Below are 22,249 nucleotides of genomic sequence, written 5' to 3'. Positions count from 1 at the left end.
ATCAACACAACTGCTGCAAACGCAATTCCACAGTCATTCATCATAAAGATTCTTCGCACATCCACTTCTGCACCTCATATTTACACTGAGAAGCTTGTTCCCCTGACAGCAATCCCTCCTTTGGTGCAGTTTCCTCCTCAAGTACCTTTAGCCATTTTATTCTCCTTTGCTCTAATTCAGGCTACTTTCTGCCTTTCAAAAATTTCTAAGAATATCTGCTATAATAAAGGAATCAATTTTTTTATCAGCATAATGAAGTATTAGTATTTTCTTTTCAGCTCAAGGAATTTGGGGCAAGAGTAGAGGTAGATAAATGCACTCAGTCTACCATCTTATTTCAAGTCTTACTAAATTTTTGGTTGTTTAACTGATATGGATCCAACAGTTTTTTATTTCTCAGTGACACTCAAAACTGCCCATACTATCTGTAAACATCATTTGTTTATTGCTACCATCCTTTTTATTCTTTGATTTTGCATTCTGTCATTTGACCACTGTGAATTATTGTGTGTGTGTGTGTGTTTTTAATAAATGAGGGATGATAGCATGTAGGATGGTGGTATTCAGACATCTCTCATGTATTTTTTTTTTATGTGGACCATTTTTAAAGTCTTTATTGAATTTGTTACAATACTGCTTCTGTTTTATGTTTTGGCTTTTTGGCCGTGAGGCATATGGAATCTTAGCTCCCCGACCAGGGATCAAACCCTCACCCCCTGCACTGGAATGCAAAGTCTTAACCACTGGACCACCCGGGAAGTTCCTGTGTGCTTTAATAATCATGTAGAAACTATTGGTCACAAGACTCTTGTAAGCTCTAAATAAAATCCTAATTGCTAAACAAAACAAAAACAACTTTCAAACACTGAAGGAAATATGACTCTCTTTTCAAGGACAGTCACCTTAAAAAAACTATATAGCCTTTGGATAAATCTCAGACACTCTTGCTGGAATCCTGAGACACTGAAAATTCTCAAATACGTGTCTCTATCGAGAGTAGATATACAGGGTATGCAATCGTGCAAAATACCTACTTCTCAATATGTATGAGAAAAAAAGTTAGTTCCTGTGTCTGACAGACATTGTCACGTGTGTGCATCCTCTACAAGTGGTTGTGCTTTTCTGTACTTCATTGTACAGTACTGTATAGAGTACAGTAATACAGTATCTTTATTTCAAGCGCAGGATGTCTGGAAGCAAACATAAAAGCAGCAGTGATGTGGCTGATACTGTTAAGAAGCACCAGCTGTTGTACTGTACTACTCTACTTTTCAAGGTACTGTACTGTAAGATTAAAAATGTTTTATTTTTTGTTTTTTATGCATTATTTGTGTGAAAAGTAGTATAAATCTATTACAGTACAGTCCCATATGGCCGATTGTGTTAGTTGGGTACCTAGGCTAACTTTGTTGGACTTACGAACAAACTGGACTTAACGAATGTGCTCTGTGGGAGGGAATTCGTTCATACGTAGGGGACTTACAGTATATATACAACATTACATTTTAGATTAGAAATGTTTTCCTAAAACAACAGTTTATTATGTTTTGGTGTAGATTTCTAAATCAAATCTCTATATTGTAAGTAGTAAATAGAGAGTTTATACCATAAACTTCTGCATACAACACAGATTATATTAAATTTTTAATGTTTTTAAATTAAGAATTATTTTAAATTTAGAAAAAAATGGAGACAATTTGAAGGTGTCAAGCCAAAGAGATTTTAATTAAATGTAGATTCACTCAGGAAATCAAGAGGTTTTTTTAATTTGTAAAATCTTGAATGTATGCTGAGGCAGTGTTTCATTGCCTTTGGTATCCTACATCATTGTTCTACTTACTAGCTATATAGCCTCAGGAACATTACGTATCTTAAATAGTATATGCTTCATATGTCACATCATGTGAATTAAATCAGGTAAAACTTGTCAGGCACTTAGAACCATGCCTGACATGCGGTAAGTCCTAAATAAATATTAGTTATAATAATTTGTGTTTATTATTATTTCCCATTATCCCATCAAAGAATCCCAGGTTATAGAAAAGTAATTTCTTCTGAGATAAATATTGTGAGTTTGGAATTATTTTCTGGCAAGACTTAATAAAAACATGTAGTATTATTGCTAAAACATATTTTATGGTAATGGCACTAAAACACACACGCAATATCAATTCCTTTTGTGTCACGAGTTGTACTGAAGTTACTTGCAAGACCTCACTTGAAGATCTTTGAAGTTTTACCATCAGTAGCTTTACAATAAAGATACTGCTTCAGTCAGACACGCAGCATCAAATTCTCCCCGCACTAACTTGTAGTTGTGTGACATTAAACTGGGACCAGTAGGAGATGATATGTCAAGTTCCAGAAAACTGGGACAAGGGAAAGGTAATGCACAATGCATAATTCAGACCATGAGTAAACCACTGGAGAAGCTGGAGTCACAGTGTGGGGGTGGGTAGGGAAGAAGTAACAGGAGAAATGTTGAATGTTCTTTAAACACAGCTTGCCCACTAATACACCATGCTACAAAGATCTGGAGCAAGATCAGGATTAGATTTTTACCTGCAGTCTGCATATGTGGGTGTGCATGCATGTGCATACATGCCTGTATATTAGCATTCAGTACCTACTCTTATTCCCTGCTTCTATTAACCTGAGTTTTCCATCACATACGAAAAGCATCTGTCCTGAACCTTCATCCTTAGTTTAAACTGATGGTTCTTAGTCCCTGCTAGGGTTTAGAACAACCTGGGAGGTTTCTCAGAAATGCCAAAGCCCAGGTCCCATCCAGACCTATTATATCAAAATCTCTGAATATGTGGCCCAAGCCTCAGTGTTTTTTCAAAGGACTATAAATGACTGTAAGCAGGGTTTAAGAAACACTGCTTTTCTGGCTTTTCTTTCCTCCCCTATCATGTCCTACACATGACTTGTCCCCGAATCTGCCCTAGTTTGCCCCCACAATACTTAACATTTCCCTTGAGTGTGTCTAACATCCAATGCACTGGGCAAGGGTAAATTCTTCTAGAACCTCAAAGAGCAAGACCAACTTGACCCATTTTAACCTTCCCAGATAACAAAGAGTATCAAAGAGAGAAAAGAAAAAAAGCAAAAACAAAAACTCAGGAAATAAACAGCTCTAGTGGAGAGGGTTGGAAGTCACACTTCACCTGACTTTACCACTCTCTGTACCACTGTTGTCTTTTGTCCCCTCCATTTACCCATTCTTCAGCCAGATAGCTGATCTGCCCCCCCATAACTGTCCTCTAAAACCACTTCACTCTCTGGTTCTGATAGCAAATTATTTTTCTCCTTAGTTTCCACTAAGAATGGACTCATTTTTTTTCATCATACCCTTATTAGAAAAGTGGGAGCAATGGAAAAAAGACAAAATATTAAAAAGCAAAAATGTCAAAATGCAAAATATTAAAACACAAAAAGTTTAATTCAAGACTGCCTTGCAATGACAACTCTAGAATACACAGGATCCTGTTCCTTTTACCTGAACTACAACAAGAACTATAGCCACCATTCAGTGAATATCTTCTATGTTCCTGGAATCCTATCAGGAGGTCTAATCCTTATAGCATTACTGCACAGTTATCATCCCAGTTTCACAACTGAGAAAAACGGGTCAGGGTCACATAGCTGAAAAGTGGCTGAGCCATGACAAAAACTCAGGTCTCTACTGCCAAGGCATATTCTGTTTCCAATGCAACACTTAAATTACACTGAGCAAGCTGGCCTTGAATTTGGTTTGGATCTATTCCCAGGGTTATGAGACCCATCCAGGATATACTATCTAATCTTCTCTTGTAGAATCTCCACCCTCGCTCTACCCTCCCCATCTCCACCTTTGTCTCTTCTGGTATTCTTCAGCTCTACAGCCATTCTAGTCTCTGGGGTCACTTCTGGTCCCAAGCTTTTTCTGACTTTGAATTCTTAGTTATCACTCTTTCTCCTCCCACAGGTCAACTGGAATTTATAATCATTACAGTTTTATAAGCTCAAAATAGCTTAACTATAATCTCACTTATCACATGATTGTAAGGGCAGAGCTACTCTTACACGCTATATTTGGTACATGTGAGAGTTCTCCTGTGTCATGACTCTTTTAAAATTGAGTTGCATTGGTGTTATTAGTTTTTTCAAACTCCTTATTTTTTTTCACCCAACTAGACGGAGAGAATCCTTTTAGGCAAGAATTTGGTTCTTTAATAATTAAAGGTACAATAAAATATGCCAAGTGAACTTAATCTACATTTCAGTAAATATTACAGCAAAGGGCAACCTAACTCAAAATAAAGAGACTTGAATTTACTTGCAAAAGCATAGTTTTTGAAGTCTCTTACTGAAGACAAAACTACATAGCTACATGATAGGATGCAATTAGAAAACAACAACTAATCTGCCATTCAGAACTCAGTTGCCAAGAATAACACAGCTAAAATGCATGCTGTGGCCACTCTTGAAAGAGAATAAAGGAAAATAAGTGTGAGGCCACCTCCTCTTTATAAGGTTGAGAATTCAATCTCAGAAATAAAACAAACCTTAACAAAAAAAGATGAAACATAAGAATAGCTACTGCAGACAAGGAAATACAGAGGGAAAATGAATCAAGACTCCTTAATGTATCACAACAATAGACACAAAATATGGGTGCTTTGAACAGAGCAAGGAAGGAAATTTAAATGTTTGGGATTCAAGACGTTTCAATGTTTGAATTCATTATTTTGTTTTCAAAGACAATGTTGGAACTCTAAAGAGGGTTGGCCTACCTATGGAAATTCAAGGGAGCCTTTCTCATTCCCTTTGCTTATTGATGGCCAATCAAAAAGACTCTGAAGAGAGGCCAAGAAATGTGGAGTTTGGTAGCACAGTGTACTGAGTGATATATTATGATGACATGAAAATTGCCCACTTAGATGCCCAAAAAATATGTGCCTTATATCTCTGCAGTTCCTTATTCCCATTTGGGACTTTCAATTCCTTGAGAGTGAAAGGCAGTGCAGTATCTCCTCATTTTCTCCAGGAATTCTTACAAAGGTTAAGACAATAGAATCCAAGTCAGCTGGAGAAGCTCGCAGGCTCTTTGCTCTGATTACAAGGCTTATATCCAACTCTAACTTCCTTTTGGCTCAGGAAGGAACTGTTAACACAGAACTCCTTGACAGGCAAAAACTCACTATATATAAAAATGCAGACATATAGGAATGCAACCACACACACACTGGGGCTGTTTTGTAAAGAGCAAGAGCTACCTTGTATAAATACAGGAAGAAGCCTTGAGAGACATCATGACCAAAAAAAGAAGGCAAAAAAAAAGAAAAATTAAAATATAGCTAATAAAACATAAAAATATATGTCAAAATAGTCCTAATGTTCATTTTTCAAAATGTATAGTTACCAGAGATAACTTTCCAGTTGACCAGAAATGCTGTATGTGGAATCATGTAACCACAAGGACATTATGTTCTTACTTGGTGGTTGTTTCTTGTTGCATGTGAAAACATCTCACTTGAAAAAAAAAAAAAAAAAAAGCTGTTGAGAACCTCAAAACAGAATTCAGGAAAGAAAAATGGTGAAGAGGGGGGAGGAAAAAGTCTATCTCTAGATATGGCAGTTGCTATTAAAAGTGGGAAAATAATAGTATTTTGGCCCCTATTAGGAACTTGCATTATTATAAACAAATCAAGATTCTCTTTTTAGTAATGACTATATACGTTTGTTCATTGTCAGCATAGGAAATCCCATTAAAGGGGGAAAATACTGTCCATGATTCTCTATAAATGTACAAATTTGCAGGCTTAAATAACTATAAGAGTACCCATATACAGAATCTGCTCATCTATACAGAACAGGCTCACCATGAAGACTCAGTTTACTTTCCAGAGGTAACAAATCAGTTTGATCCACATCAGGTCCTGGATGACCTATGAAACTGGACCTGGCCAAGATTTTGAGGCAAAACCTGTACATTTATTAAACTCACAATATTTATTTTGTTCTCATTTGCCAACTTATCCACCTAAGTTAACTCCCTACAGAAATAAATGCAAATATATAATGCCACAGACTACAGCTGTCTAGTTGTAAAATTGCTTAATGTGAAATAAAAAGCATGTTATCATTTATCAAAAATATAAGAGCAAAAGTAGGAAATAATTCCCATCGCTATGTGCAAAATCATAGAGAATACGTACTATCGTTAACATAAATAATGAGGAATACTTGCATATTTCTTACTACTTACAAGTTCAAATGGTAAGATAATACAAAATAATCAACAGGCTGACACTAAGAGGTTACTATGGTGATATGAGCAAAGGGAAAACCGCAATAATAAATTTAAATAATAAATCAATGATTCAAATGGCTTTTTGTTCATTATACAAACTTACTATATTCAGAGTAATAGAAAAGGTTAGAAATAATCACATTTAGCTCGTGTCATTATGATACTAATCTGCAAATATACAAAATGGTAGAAAAAGGGACATTAGGTAATATGCCAATTTTTATTTCAATTTAAAACCATAGGCAAACTAGACCTCAAAATAGTTAATGACTACTTCTGCCACATTATTACTTGATTAGGCTACATATTCTATATTATAGATACACTGATGGAGGAATAAGTTTATGATGCATTTCCAATATCCAATATACAACTTATAAAAACTTTTCTTAGAAGTCATGAAAAAAATCAAAGCTCCTATTTGCATTACCCTAACAGCTTCTGGAAAGTAATTAAAGGAATTTAGATTCAAATGAAATAATAAAAAATGAATTGATGTATGGAAACCTAAGAAAAATGTAATAATTCCCTATCAATCACTATATCATTTGTCTGTCTGGAGAAAAAATATATTTTCAAAATCCTGAGAGTACTCTGAGACTTTTTTTCTAATTTGAGTTTCTTATTTATGATAACCTAAAATAATTAAAATAAACATGTTTAAGTCATCTGGATTCTGCTGCTGGGTAATATGTGTGCCCTCATTAGTGCCTGTATTTACAAGTCAAATGGCAACAAAATGCACAATTTGGGTTGAAGGACAAGAGAAAATGATGAACTTAATAAAAAAGGAAGCATTTGAACCATGAGATGTCACAGCACAAAATGGGAGAGCCTGGTTACACGGAGCTTAACAAAACCTGCACCATGCCAGTCACTTCTACAACCACAACAGTGGTTTCAGCAGAGCGATAATTTCAGGCTTCATCATATTAAAATTCTGTTGTTAATTTTTATTGGTTTGTTATTGGCATTGATACTGTTTGCATTTGGTTTTCAAAGTTCTTTTGTTTTAGTTATGTTTAGGTTTAAGCATAATGTCATCTAGGTTTTCTCCTATCTTATCTTCTAGGAGTTTCATATTTTTGCATTTTACATTTAGGTCTATGAACCATTTTGAGTTAATTTTTTTGAAAGGTGTAAGGTCTGTGTCTTGATTCATTTATTTACATGTAGATATCCAGTTGTTCCAGCATCACCTGCTTAAATGACTATCTTTGCTCCATTAAAAAATGAATAAATGAATGCAACTCTATTTTACAAGCGATCAGGGCCAAGAAAAATTTGAGCAATTATACATTAACAATATTAATGACACTATCTCCTCTTTACAATGATGCTCAGAGAACACAATATTTTCCCATATTATTTTGCCCTTTTAGGACAAAATTCACACTCACTTCTGGTGCCGGTAACATGGTCAACAATCTCAAAAACATTCAGCCAGTACATACAGTCAATCGAATCTTGAAGAATTTGACTCCAGTATTTGCCAAAGACTCAAAGATGACACTCTAGCTAAGGCTGGTGAAATTTCACACATAAACATGAAAAAGCTAGAATAAAGTGAAGTTTTCAACAATTTGGTAACTTGATGACGAAGCATAAAAATGGAAACAAAGAGTCTGAGAACTACGCCAACAAAATTAATTATGGAAAGTATACCAGATACTACAAATGTTAATTTCAGAACATCACAGAGACAGGATATGAACAGGGAAGCAGAAGTTTAATTTTAATAATTTATATGTATACTCCCAATGTAAACAATGATTAAGTAGAATCATTAACAGTCAAGCTTGATCATAGGGAAAGAAAAAAATAGATGAATGATCAAGAAAATAAAGCTTTACCCACGTGGAAGTAATACAGAATTCTAAACCCAATCTTGAAAGAGAAATCCGCTTTTGTTTTGAGAGGTGTTATCAATATTAGTCATCATGTGATATAAAGTTAGCATAATAATAATGGTTGAGAAGAAAACATTTATTGGATGCATATTTTGTAGTAAGGTACTTTACTCACAAAACACTGTAGTGTAGGAACTCCGTAACACAAATGAGGAAACCAAGTTCAACTGGAATCATAAGAGCATGATCTAGTGCAAGCTCTTCCAGTTAATGAGCTCTGTGGCTCTGGGGGAAGTCACAGCCTCTTAGAGCATTAGTTTCTTCACCTGTAATATAAAGATAACACTTGCCCTGCTGGCCTTCCACAGTTGTTTTGTGATGGCAGTTAAATAACACACAGAGCCCCTGTGCTGTAGAAACCACCTCACAAATATAGGGGGTACAAAAATTTGTAAATTACAGTTACAAGAATTACGCTGACAGAATTAACATGAGCAACAGCAAAGTGGTTAAGAGCTCAGACCCTGGTAATATGCTAATTATACATTATGGCTATGTTATTTCCTACCTGTGTATCCTTAGGAAAGCTGCTTACTTTCTTTGGACCTTAGTTTCTATACTGGTATAATGGGAATAATGATAATGTCTATCTAATAAAACCATTATTAAATGATACAACACATTAAAATTTCTTAGAACATACTGATCATATTAACTTCTATACGGAGAACCATTCTCTGGGCATCTTTGCCAAATTTCACCAATGACTAAATAATTTGTATATTTAATTCTAATTATGCCGACAAACATTTATTAAAAATCACCATTCTGAAAAATACCATGCTAGATATTTCTGGGGATGTAAAAATAAATAGGATAGAATCTCTGCACTCTGAGGACTCAGGCTGCTAAGAGAAATAAACACATAAATAATCATAATAAAAGTAGTGTGATATATGAAATATCAGAGAGAAATTCCTACTTTACTTCAGGTATGAATAAATTTGTTCTTGCCTTCATTCATTTAAGTCTGCCCAGCCCCTTAGTCCATGGTAACTGCAGGACAACGTATAGGGAAGTATTTTCAAAATTAATGAGCACAATAAAAATTCATACTCATAATCTGTGTCTTGAGTTCCAATATGAGATGAAGATGTAGTTTTTATACTGAGAGTACTGGTCATTGGGCTGGGCTGTCCTCTGGAAATTGCAATAACTGGCCCATGGACTTGGAATTATTTTTCCCAGAGTGCAGAAAGATATGTGCTGATCCTTTCATGTTCTCTTATTACTGTTGCAATCCACATTAAAGATAGGTGCCTATCCCCAGGAATCAGTCTTTAAGCATGGAACCAATCAAGGATAAAAAAACATGTAAAGAGATTGAAGCTGAAACCTCATTTCTCTAGGTTGCTACTATGCAATCAGTCTGTTGAATTCAATATGCCCAGTTACCAGACCAAAAACTTTGCTCTTTTTCCTTTTGCTGAGCAAGGTCAGCCAGTATTTACTCTGGATCCACGAGACTCAGATTGTATACTTCATCAGAAATTCAATTAAATCATCAATGACATCAATTCAATACAATCCCATTTACACTGCAAAGATAACCTTTTCCTGGTTTTTTGTTAGAATTTTTCATTGAGAGATACTACTTGAAACAAAATTTAAGCATCCCACCCAGACTTTTGCTTAACTGGTCCTAGTCCTACAGTTTCTCTTCTTTTGGGACAAATTTTTAGAGTGCTCCTCAGCTGTCAAAGTATTTTATGTGATCATTCAATTACCCAGGGGCTGGATAGGCTCAAATGAGTGAAAATAAGAAAATGTTTGATTCATATCTGAAATACAGTGGGAATTTCTCTCTGATACTCCCATATATCACACTGTCTTAAATTGTCATTTTGTCTGTTTTTATTTCCCTTACAAGACTATGAGTCTTTAGAGTATAGGAATTCTATCTTATTTACCTTTGAATCACCTAATGTGCAAGATTATCATAATGTGCAAGTATATTACAATCCAGATCAGGAAATTTCAGCAGTTACTTATTAATAGTTTATTGAAAAAATTATTAAGTTTACTGAGACAATACCATATGTGTCCCATCTACCTAAATTCCAATCTTATCTCCTGATATTCTCTCATATGTAACCTACACTCAAGTTGATTTCAAACCAGAAGAGTTGAAGGTGAGAGAGACTGTTTTGTTTCATCTTCAGACATTCTATATTAGTAAGTTGTAGGTAGAGTTCAGAAACATATATATATATATATATATATATATATATATATATATAATACATGTCATATCCCAACTCTAGAACAAGTAAACTATTTCTTATTCTCCAAGACTACTCTGCAATGTCCTACACCCAGGTCTTCTATTATTATCAGACTAGAATAGTAAGTTTCTTCTCAGATTACTGCTTTTCAATATCCATTTTAAATAACACCCTCCTACATGAAGCTTTTCCTGATTCATTGCTTTTCTGAGAGATTCTATGACATTTTGCTTATCTCTCTCTCTTTATACTTATTATAGTCTGCCTTGTAATATGGGCATCTGCTTATCTGTTATTCCCATTAACAAATATAATCTCTTTAAAAGCAGGAATTGTCTTACACATTTTTAAATCTCTCTGATAGACTCTGTATAATGCTTTACATAGAAGCTCATTTTTAAAAATTATGTGTTACATTATCTTATACTATTTAGTTCCTAGAGTTGGCCCTGTAATTTCCAAGTTGGAGTTAGCCTCTACACAGTTAACACATCACATAAGAACCTTAACAGTCAAACCTGTAAGCAAGCACCCAAACTCAATTTAAATATCCCTTTCTTCTAAAACAAATGCATTACACCACTAAAGCCAGCAGGCTTACTTTGTTCCACTGGGCCACATAAAGTTGGAAGTTTCCAATTATCAGCACAGCAGCATACAGCTTTTACATAATGACTCAGTGTTATGCAGCATCATTGCTCTGAACAAGGGAGAAATGTTAATAGGCAGAGTGAAATGAACTATGCAGACGGATATGACAGGAAGTGGGCCCTTTCAGCACTACAGTTGTTTGAGCTGTGCAGGGTCCTATGCACAAGGCCTAGAAATAAAGTTCCTGGGCCACCCCGTGCAGCGATGCTTTACTGCTAGAGGAAAGGAGAAGCTTGCTTAACCAAGTTCGATTTCGACATCCATTCCTCATTCAATGCAGGAGAAATGAGCCTTAAGGCTAAAGGGAGGCTATCCATGAACCTCTACTCCAGTTCCTTTATAAACCGATCTCCCTGACACCCTGAACTCCTTATGGCAATGGCTTCATCCTTCCTCCTTATACCAACCTGCTCCCTTATACCATTGTAGCCTTACACCATTTCTGAAATGTGAATCTTTTATATTCCTTTTTCTCTCTTTCTTTCTTTTTTGAAATGGAATGATTCTAGCAATTCCGTAATTTGCATAAGGAATTGCACCAGAACTTCATCTACCTGGACCTGATCTGGAGGATGAGATTCTGGAATTTGAGCTATTTCTTTAATGACATGAGAATTTGAGGGACCTTGGGAGGAGATGAGAGTACTTTGCCTATGAAAGTGTTATGAATTTTAGGTGTCAGAGGGTGAACTGCAGCAAACAGCCTCTAATATGTCCTCCAATTATTCTGCCTCTTGGTATTCATACTTTTGTGTAAACCCTTCCATTTAAGGGTGTACTGCACTTAATGACTCAGTTCTGAGGCATAAAATATGGCAGAGTGATGGGAGCCTTTTTATGTTCCTTTTTCTTCATTCTTTATTCTTCAGCACCCCTTTCCTTCATCTTCCCAAATGTCTGTCTCCTGTGACAAATGATTTTTGTACAGCTAACAGTCACCCCTCCAGTGTCACACAAGCTTTCATGTAATATCACTGATGGCTTGAGGCATGCTGTAATCATGGAAACATGCAATAAAATTTTCCAAACCTAGCTCCTAAAGGAATATATTTTTCCAAGGTTGATAAATCACCTAAACGCCCCTTCCCCAAAACGCCTTTCTTAATGCCCCTGATGCTTTTCTCTCTGAGCTCCCATAGGCTTCTTAGTGGCAATTTATACCTTAAAGTATGGTCAATTACATAATTCTTATTTCCACTATAAGATTATAAGTTTCTTGAGAGGATGGTTTCCTACCTTATTCTTTTCATGCCTTTTGCTGGACCTAGAACTTTATCTTGGGTATATCAGGTGTTCAAGAAATGATTTGCCAATTACTAATTAATACATCCCCATAAATGCTTCTTAGCTAATAGGATAAAAAAGGTATTTATTTTCTGTTTCTTTCTGTCCCTATTGCCCTAAATCTCCTCTGATAATGCATGTTTACCAACCAACTTGACAACACATACAAGTCCCAGTGCGTGCAGTTCCTTCTACATCTGCCTCCCTGGCCAGGGCAGCCGGGAAATGTGACAGCACCAGGCAGCTCAATCAGATCTCTGACAGGTGCTGCCCCACTCTGCACAGCCTGAGACCCAAAAGGGAAACGTACATCAAGGACAGGGATTGTCAGGGAAACTCCAGGGCACCATGACAGAGCCACGGGAGCCATGTCTGACTAACGCTAATGGGAGACCAGTCCTCAGCGGTCAGCAAACCTCGCTTTCAAACATCAGGAAAATGACAACAGAAAACCTGTTATTGAGAGCAGGGAGATAAATGGTAGTCAAACTCACTGAAATTAAATTAGAAATTAACTCAAGTGTTACGTTTAAATGTTTACAAACTCATCACTGATCTTTTTTTTAACAGAATCAGGAGACATGTTTTTATTTTTTTCCATCTCTTCCTCCTCAACACAGGCAAAGAACTGCTTGCAATTTATCAACGAGAACACACAGGAAAGGCACAGAAGGAAGGCACACACAGTCATGGTGTGCTTGCTCACCCAAGCAAAGCGACTTGTTTTGCTGCCTGCTTTTTCCTCTTGGCTGTCACAAAAAATTTAAATATCTAAGAGCACCTCGTAAACATTCTTTCTCTTTATAACGTCTAAATTTCTGAAATGTAAAGAAAACATAACTATTTTTTTTCTGGGAAATACAAAATATGTTTGGGTAAATGCACAGTCTGACAAATTATAATATATTGGGAAACAAATTAGTGAGTGCATACTCTGCGGCCCTTCACACACGTACACACACAGCTGTTTTCAAAACACTCTCCTATCTTCAAAGATTTCACTCTAGTTGCGTCACAGGCAAAGTCCATTAACAAGTCCCAGGAAATAAAAACAGAATCTGGGTAATAAAGTCTTACCTTTTTTCCTTTTCCTTTGTGCCCAGTCTACTTTCGCAGAGGCCTTGGCCTGGCCCTTCAAGCCCGAGCTCCTTGGGCGGAAAAGCTGCGCTGACTCACCTTGGCAAGCCGTGCGCAGAAGCACTGCGCACACCACCACTATTCAAGATGGCGGCGGCGGGCTGTGTGCAGACGCTGCGCCGGGAGAGGCGTGAGCAGCACAGCTGCGCCAAACTTGTGAGAATGCCGCGGCCGCCCCCGTGCTGATGAGAACCGTATAAAGTAGCCCCGCCCACAGCCCTGCGGGAAGATCATGCACTCTAAAGCGCCAGTTTGCACCGCTTCACACTCTAGTGGAAGACTAAAGCTTTCTTTTGCTTCTAAACCAAACTCGGTCTCGTTCTGTTGGCTCAAATGACACCGGGCAGAAGGACCCTTGTTGGGAACTGACTAGGGAGGGGTGGTAGCAGCTGTAGTGATCCTCCCTGAAATAAGGGGACTCATAGCTTGATATATTGCACCAGAACTTCATCTACCTGGACCTGATCTGGAGGATGAGGTTCTGGAATTTTGAGCTATTTCTTTAGTGAGATGAGAATTTGAGGGACCTTGGGAGGAGATGAGAGTACTTTGCCTATGAAAGTGTTATGAATTTTAGGTGTCAGAGGGTGAATTGCAGCAAATAGCCTCTAATATGTCCTCCAATTATTCTGCCTCTTGGTATTCATACTTTTGTGTAAACCCTTCCATTTAAGGGTGTACTGCACTTAATGACTCAGTTCTGAGGCATAAAATATGGCAGAGTGATGGGAGCCTTTTTATGTTCCTTTTTCTTCATTCTTTATTCTTCAGCACCCCTTTCCTTCATCTTCCCAAATGTCTGTCTCCTGTGACAAATGATTTTTGTACAGCTAACAGTCACCCCTCCAGTGTCACACAAGCTTTCATGTAATATCACTGATGGCTTGAGGCATGCTGTAATCATGGAAACATGCAATAAAATTTTCCAAACCTAGCTCCTAAAGGAATATATTTTTCCAAGGTTGATAAATCACCTAAACGCCCCTTCCCCAAAACGCCTTTCTTAATGCCCCTGATGCTTTTCTCTCTGAGCTCCCATAGGCTTCTTAGTGGCAATTTATACCTTAAAGTATGGTCAATTACATAATTCTTATTTCCACTATAAGATTATAAGTTTCTTGAGAGGATGGTTTCCTACCTTATTCTTTTCATGCCTTTTGCTGGACCTAGAACTTTATCTTGGGTATATCAGGTGTTCAAGAAATGATTTGCCAATTACTAATTAATACATCCCCATAAATGCTTCTTATCTAATAGGATAAAAAATGTATTTATTTTCTGTTTCTTTCTGTCCCTATTGCCCTAAATCTCCTCTGATAATGCATGTTTACCAACCAACTTGACAACACATACAAGTCCCAGTGTGTGCAGTTCCTTCTACATCTGCCTCCCTGGCCAGGGCAGCCGGGAAATGTGACAGCACCAGGCAGCTCAATCAGATCTCTGACAGGTGCTGCCCCACTCTGCACAGCCTGAGACCCAAAAGGGAAACGTACATCAAGGACAGGGATTGTCAGGGAAACTCCAGGGCGCCATGACAGAGCCACGGGAGCCATGTCTGACTAATGCTAATGGGAGACCAGTCCTCAGCGGTCAGCAAACCTCGCTTTCAAACATCAGGAAAATGACAACAGAAAACCTGTTATTGAGAGCAGGGAGATAAATGGTAGTCAAACTCACTGAAATTAAATTAGAAATTAACTCAAGTGTTACCTTTAAATGTTTACAAATTCATCACTGATTTTTTTTTAACAGAATCAGGGGGAATGCTTTTATTTTTTTCCATCTCTTCCTCCTCAACACAGGCAAAGAACTGCTTGCAATTTATCAACAAGAACACACAGGAAAGGCACAGAAGGAAGCCATACATAGTCATGGTGTGCCTGCTCACCCAAGCAAAGCGACTTGTTTTGCTGCCTGCTTTTTCCTCTTGGCTGTCACAAAAGATTGAAATATCTAAGAGCACCTCGTAAACATTCTTTCTCTTTATAACGCCTAAATTTCTGTAATGTAAAGAAAACATAACTATTTTTTTTTCTGGGAAATACAAAATATGTTTGGGTAAATGCACAGTCTGACAAATTATAATATATTGGGAAACAAATTAGTGAGTGCATACTCTGCGGCCCTTCACACACGTACACACACAGCTGTTTTCAAAACACTCTCCTATCTTCAAAGATTTCACTCTAGTTGCATCACAGGTAAAGTCCATTAACAAGTCCCAGGAAATAAAAACAGAATCTGGGTAATAAAGTCTTACCTTTTTTCCTTTTCCTTTGTGCCCAGTCTACTTTCGCAGAGGCCTTGGACTGGCCCTTCAGGCCCGAGCTCCTTGGGCGGAAAAGCCGCGCTGACTCACCTTGGCGAGTCGTGCGCAGAAGCGCTGCGCACACCACTATTCAAGATGGCGGCGGGCTGTGTGCAGACGCTGCGCCGGGAGAGGCGTGAGCAGCACAGCTGCGCCAAACTTGTGAGAACGCCACGGCCGCCCCGGTGCTGATGAGAACCATATAAAGCAGCCCCGCCCACAGCCCTGCGGGAAGGTCATGCACTCTAAAGCGCCAGTTTGCACCGCTTCACACTCTAATGGAAGACTAAAGCTTTCCTTTGCTTCTAAACCAAAGTCGGTCTCGTTCTATTAGCTCAAATGACACCGGGCAGAAGGACCCTTGTTGGGAACTGACTAGGGAGGGGTGGTAGCAGCTGTAGTGATCCTCCCTGAAATAAGGGGACTCATAGCTTGATATATTTCATTTCCCCACTTCACCTTTCACACTCTCAAAACACATAATACTTAAAATCACAAATTAAAGCAAAGTAGTAATTTTGTCCCTACATTTATAATGGATAGAGGGCCCTAAAGGTAGAATTCTCTTTTGCTTTGAAGACCGTAAAGCAGGAAAGCATCTGCCTCCAGATGGTCTCTCTCTGAACTTATTTTTCTAGTAACATCCTTACAGTACTATTTAAGGGAGATCTTAATTAATAGACATATACCCTGGATTGAATATAATTGATGCCAATGGAAAATCTGGTCAGCGTTTGCCCATGTAACACATTTCTAACTGAATGAATGTAAGCCCAATGCTATCTTTAAAAATGAAGGCTAATTTACTAAAGAAATTTGAAATACATTAAGAGGTCTTAGTGCAGACAGCCCTGTCTATGTTTTTCTAGGTAGCATTGAGGTAAATTAATCTTCACCAACTGTCTAGATTGGTTAAAAATTTACAGATATTTCTTTTAAATGCTAATCTTTCAATTTGTCCTTACAAATCCACAACATACTCAAGCAACTTGCTTATGAACACAATTGCCTTTTGCTCCATAGACAAAAGAGGCAAACAAAGGTCAGAAAGGCGTTTTTTGACTAGTATAGATATCCTCCAGAAGTCACTACAATAAGGAAAGAAAATCAAATTATAGAATAGATTAGGGCTTCCCTGGTGGTGCAGTGGTTGAGAATCCGCCTGCCGATGCAGGGAACACGTGTTCGTGCCCTGGTCCGGGAAGATCCCACATGCTGTGGAACGGCTGGGCCCGTGAGCCAAGGCCGCTGAGCCTGCGCGGCTGCCGCAACAGTGAGAGGCCCGCGTACCGCAAAAAAAAAAAAAAAATATATATATATATATATAGAATAGATTAAAGAAAATGAGATTTTAAAATATTCAAAACTTCTAAGAAAGAAAGAAAAAGAAAGAAAGGGAGGGAGGGAGGGAGGGAGGGGGAGAGAGAGAGAGGAAGGAAGGAAAGAAAGAAAAGAAAGAAAGAATTCCTATTTTCCTGTTTCTGGTTCCACATATAAGGAGCATGGAAGCTGCCATTCCATCCTAACAAGTGAAAAGCTGAACAGACTGAAAAGCCAACAAACTCTTCTTGGATCCGTAAGAAAGGAAAAGACACAGGAAAAAATCACTACCCTCAAGTTTGGAGAGAGACAGGTGAATACAAGGAGTCACCGATTACTAAAACAAAGACACATGAGTGGAAACTATTGCAGGAACAAGTGCCAGAGTGGAAATCCTAAATTGTAATTCATGAGTTGCTGGAGGTTCAGTGTGGACAGCTCTAAGAGTTAGAAACTCCATGGGAGCCCAGTCATTGGGAAGTAGAGGGTTACAATTTTGTGAGATTTACCTTCAGGGACTCAAGGAGGTTCTCACAATAAATATCAAGAAAAATCTCCTTGTACTTCTAGCAGAAGGAAGGAAAAGGAACCGTTTTGAAATAAACCAGATTGCTATGATCTTCATAGCAAGGACTGCCTTCAGGAGAAACTAGTTAACTAGAGCCTAACCTGCTGGGGTATTATCAGAGTTTAACTGACCTGGGAGAAGGGAAATATCTAACTCCAGTCCACTCCAGCGTTACACATGGAAGAAGGGAAAACCCAACACCAGCCTATTCTGTTTATGATGTCTCAGCTAATGGGGGAGAAAAACACTGAGAAACGTTTGTGAAGTTCACAGTCCAGAGGCATAGGCTCATTAAAAGACTGAGACATAATGATAGGACAACAGAGCTCTTCCTCTTCCCCCATACCTTACCATCACATTACCAAATGCTATTTATAGCAGTTCCTTTTACCTGGTACATCATGCCTAGATATCAGGAAAAATTGCAAGGCATACTAAAAAACAAAAACACAATGTGAAGAGACAGAGCAAGCATCAGAACCAGACGTGGGATGTTGGAATTATCAGACCAGGAATTTAAAACAACTATGATTAATATGTTAATGGCTCTAATGGATGAAGTAGACAGCATGCAAGAACAGATGGGTGATGTAAACAGAGAGATGGAAATTATAAGAAAGGACCAAAAAGAAATGCTAGAGATCAAAAAGATTGCAACATAAATGAAGAATACCTTTGATGGGCTTATTATTGGACTGGACACAGCTGAGGAAAGAATCTCTGACTTAAAGGATATATCAATGAAACCCTCCATAACTGAAAAGCAAAGAGAACAAAGGCTAAAAAAAAGAGACAGAATATCCAAGGACTCTGGAACAACTACAAAAGTGTAACATAAATGTTATGAGAATTCTAGGAGAACAAAGAAAGGAATAAAAATATTTGAAACAATAGTGACTGAGAATTTCCCCCCAGTTAATGTCAAACACCAAACCATAGATCCAGAAAGCTCATAAAATACCAAGCAGAATAAATACCAGAAAAACTAAACCATGGCATATCATTTCAAACTACAGAAAATCAAAGAGAAAGAAAAAATCCTGAAAGAAGCCAGAGGAAATAAATACCTTACCTAGAGAGGAACAAAGATAAGAATAACATCCAATTTCTCTTCAACAACCATGCAGGCAAGAAGAGAGTGCATATTTAAAGTGTTGGGGGAAAAAGCAGCAAGCTAGAATTCTGCACCCTGCAAAATTATTCTTCAAAAGAGAAAGAGAAAGACTTTCTCAGACTAACAAAATTGAGAGGACTTGTTACCAGTAGACTTTCCTTGTAAGAAATGTTAAAAGAAGTTCTTTAGAAAAAAAGAAAAATAACATACATCAGAAACTTGGATCTACATAAAGAAAAGAAGAGCACTGAGGAAGGAATAAGGAATACCGACAGTAAAATACAGACTTTTATTTTTAATTTTCTTATTCTTAATTGATCCAACAGACACTAATTTGTTCAAAATAATAATAGAAACAATGTTTTGATATATATAAACATACGTAATTAGCATAAATTCATACGTTTATGTATGCTTATATATAAGTGAAATAAATGGTAAAAATAATATAAGGGATAGGAGGGAGGAATTAAGATTCTGTTATTATAAGTACTTATACTACCTATGAAGTTCTATACTGTTATTTAAAAATAAATTTGGATTAGTTGTAACTGTATATTGAAAACTCTAGGGCAACCACTTTAAGAAGTAAAAAGAGAAGTATAACTTACATCCTAAGAAAGGAAAAAAACGTGTCAGTGTAGGTTCATCAATTTTAACAAAGGTACCACTCTGATGGGTGATGCTGATAACAGAGGGAGGCTATGCGTGTGAAGGTTTAGGGGGTTAAATGAGAAATCTGTGTACCTTCCTCTCAATTTTGCTGTGAACCTAAAACTGCTATAAAAAAATAAAGTCTTTTTTTTTAAAGAGCGTTTTAGTCAAAACCTTAAAGTCTTTATTTGTCTCTATTGCTGTTCCTTAATACTATGCTGTGACACTAAGTTTCTATGACTTCCAGTGCTCCTTTAGCTGGAAATGGAGATACCTTTGTCTCATCGCTCATTTGGTGCTCAGGTCATCCTGACAAGGATGTCCTCTTTGAAGCCAACTCCAAGACCCTTGAGTAAAAGATGAAAATGCCAGGAAGGTGGGAGTGGACTTCTAAATTTAGGGATAACACTGTAATTGGACACCTTCTTAATATGATAATGTAATGTAGCTTTGGAAAAAAGAAAGGTCATCTCAGCAGTATGGGTAGGAGGGAGACGTGAGCGGGAGGGGATATGGGGATACACGTGTACTTGTAGCTGACTCACTTTGTTATACAGCAGAAACTAACACAACAATGTAAACCAATTATACTCCAATAATGATATTAAAAAAAAACATTTAACAGTCAAGTAATAAATTCTCAATAAAGGCAATTCTGTTAAAACTGTTATCAACTCTGTTAAAATAAATAAATAAAAGAAAGAGTTGAATTCAAAATATCAATTCAAACTTAACATTTATTTTTTTAAAAAAAGGTTATATTCTGGCCAGACAAAAATGAATCTAGTTGCTTCTGTGTCATCCTGTCCTATCTCACATGCTCCTGTAAAGAAATGCATCCAGTATTCAATTAGTCGCATCCAGATTCAATCCTATGGCTACTCTCCACTAAAAGGAGCCACGTCTTCTTGGAGAATAATTGATTCAATCTATGTAGACAGGTTGACTCCCAAGGCACCTTGTTGTCAAAGCAAGTACACTTTCAGAGTAATGTAGAGGCAGTGTTGGGGGAAAAAGAGGTGAAGTCTGAAAAGAGAGCTACTAGCATCCAAGTTGTATCAATAATCTCTTCAAGACAATACATTTTCTACTGTCCCCTTGGACAGTATCCTGAAGAATCTTAGAAGCCCTACTGTTTAATTAGAAGGATCTATGCAGTATGCCCTTAAGCTACTTAGAGGTCATTGTGCCTGTCTGAAGGTTTCTAATGTAGCTCTATCTTAAATCAATTCTAAGGTCTTAACAAAAGTTTGTTTAATTCCACCCTGGATTTGATCTTTGTGTCGAGGTCCTTTCTTACCTTGAAAACACTTGGTTTTCTGAAAAACACCCTCTGGAATCTACATTTCTTCTGAATTCCACTTTAAAACTGAATAATTTTTTCTTCAATCCATCTCTCACCTCTCTCATTTTATTATTGGTAGCTAGAAGAAGGTAGGTGGCACTTTCAGGACTATGCCTGGAAACACCCTTAGCTACATCATAAAGTGGTAAATATACATACAATGGGTATTATCCAGCACTAAAAAAGAATGAAATCTTGCCATTTGCACTGTGTTTTTTTGATGTAGCCTCAGAAGTCATGCATTGTCATTTCAACTGCATTCCTTCGGTTGCAAGCAAATCGCAAATACACTTAGATTCAAGATTCCAGTCGTAGAATTAGACTCTAGTTATAGTGGAAAGGATCTAGAAATCCATATGGAGTAACAGATACCTCTTGCAACCACCTTTGGAAGATAAAATCTGAGACTGTCTGACTGTGGAGACCTGTGGCCCATTTGCTGGGCCAACAAGTTCAAAAACTTTTTTGTTTAGACAAGTTCTAAATTTCAGTGTTCAGACTAGTTAAGAAATATGTTATAAGTAATTTATTCAAATAATAGTTTAAACTATCAAAACTGAAATACATTTTTTACAAAAATAAAATAGAGCTCATATAATGTTATCGCTTTATAATACCCCACTCATTCACTTAGATACTTAGGAGAAAGGGGTGGGTTTACAGCTAACTAATAGGCAATGTTACAATTCTAAAGCCAGTTTTGTCTATGCCAAAGCCTAATAAGATAATACTTAAGATGTGGATATTGCCCCTCTTATATTTCAGGTTAGGAAAATATTGAAGGCTGCTGTTGCAACCAGTGAGGAGCCATTGAAAACTTGAATGTCAATATCAATTCCTGTTTTCCAACCTTAGCTGTGACCTCATGGAGGCTAAATATGATTCTTATTCATCCTTTTTGCTACCATTTCTTTTACTATTCCAAACCTTTGCCACTTTCCTCAACCCCTTAATTCACTCTAACCCACTTCATTTTCCAACAGATGGTTTCAGCTCAGTCATTTCTTCCTACCCAAGTTACCAGTATTACCATTAACCAGTCACCCAAGCTAAGCACTTCAGAGTTTTCCTCATCACCTCCAACTCCTCAACCCCTAACAATCTGTTCTCAAGTCTTACACATTCTAAATCTAAAATGCTTCTTTAATTCTCATTGCCCTAGGTCAGTCCTTCAACATCCTTTACTTGAATTACTTCAGTGAACATCTAACTTGTCCTCTTAACTCAAGTCTCTGTTCCTCAATCAATTCTCCTTGCTTCCCTGCAAACAATTTACATTGGTACCTCGAATTTTTTTCTAATCATGGACTGGATAAAGAAGATTTCCCTTTACATGATACCAATAAGATTTAAAAACCACTCACTTCATCTCAGACTTCTCAAACTATAAAATTCAGAATTCCAATTGTTGAGTACAAATGAGTACAGGTTC

The sequence above is a fragment of the Delphinapterus leucas genome, chromosome 12, assembly GCF_059928025.1.
Source record: "Delphinapterus leucas isolate spDelLeu-1000000601 "Yukka" chromosome 12, BTC_Dleu_Yukka2, whole genome shotgun sequence".
Taxonomy (NCBI): Eukaryota; Metazoa; Chordata; class Mammalia; order Artiodactyla; family Monodontidae; genus Delphinapterus; species Delphinapterus leucas.
This window is presented reverse-complemented; position numbering follows the sequence as displayed.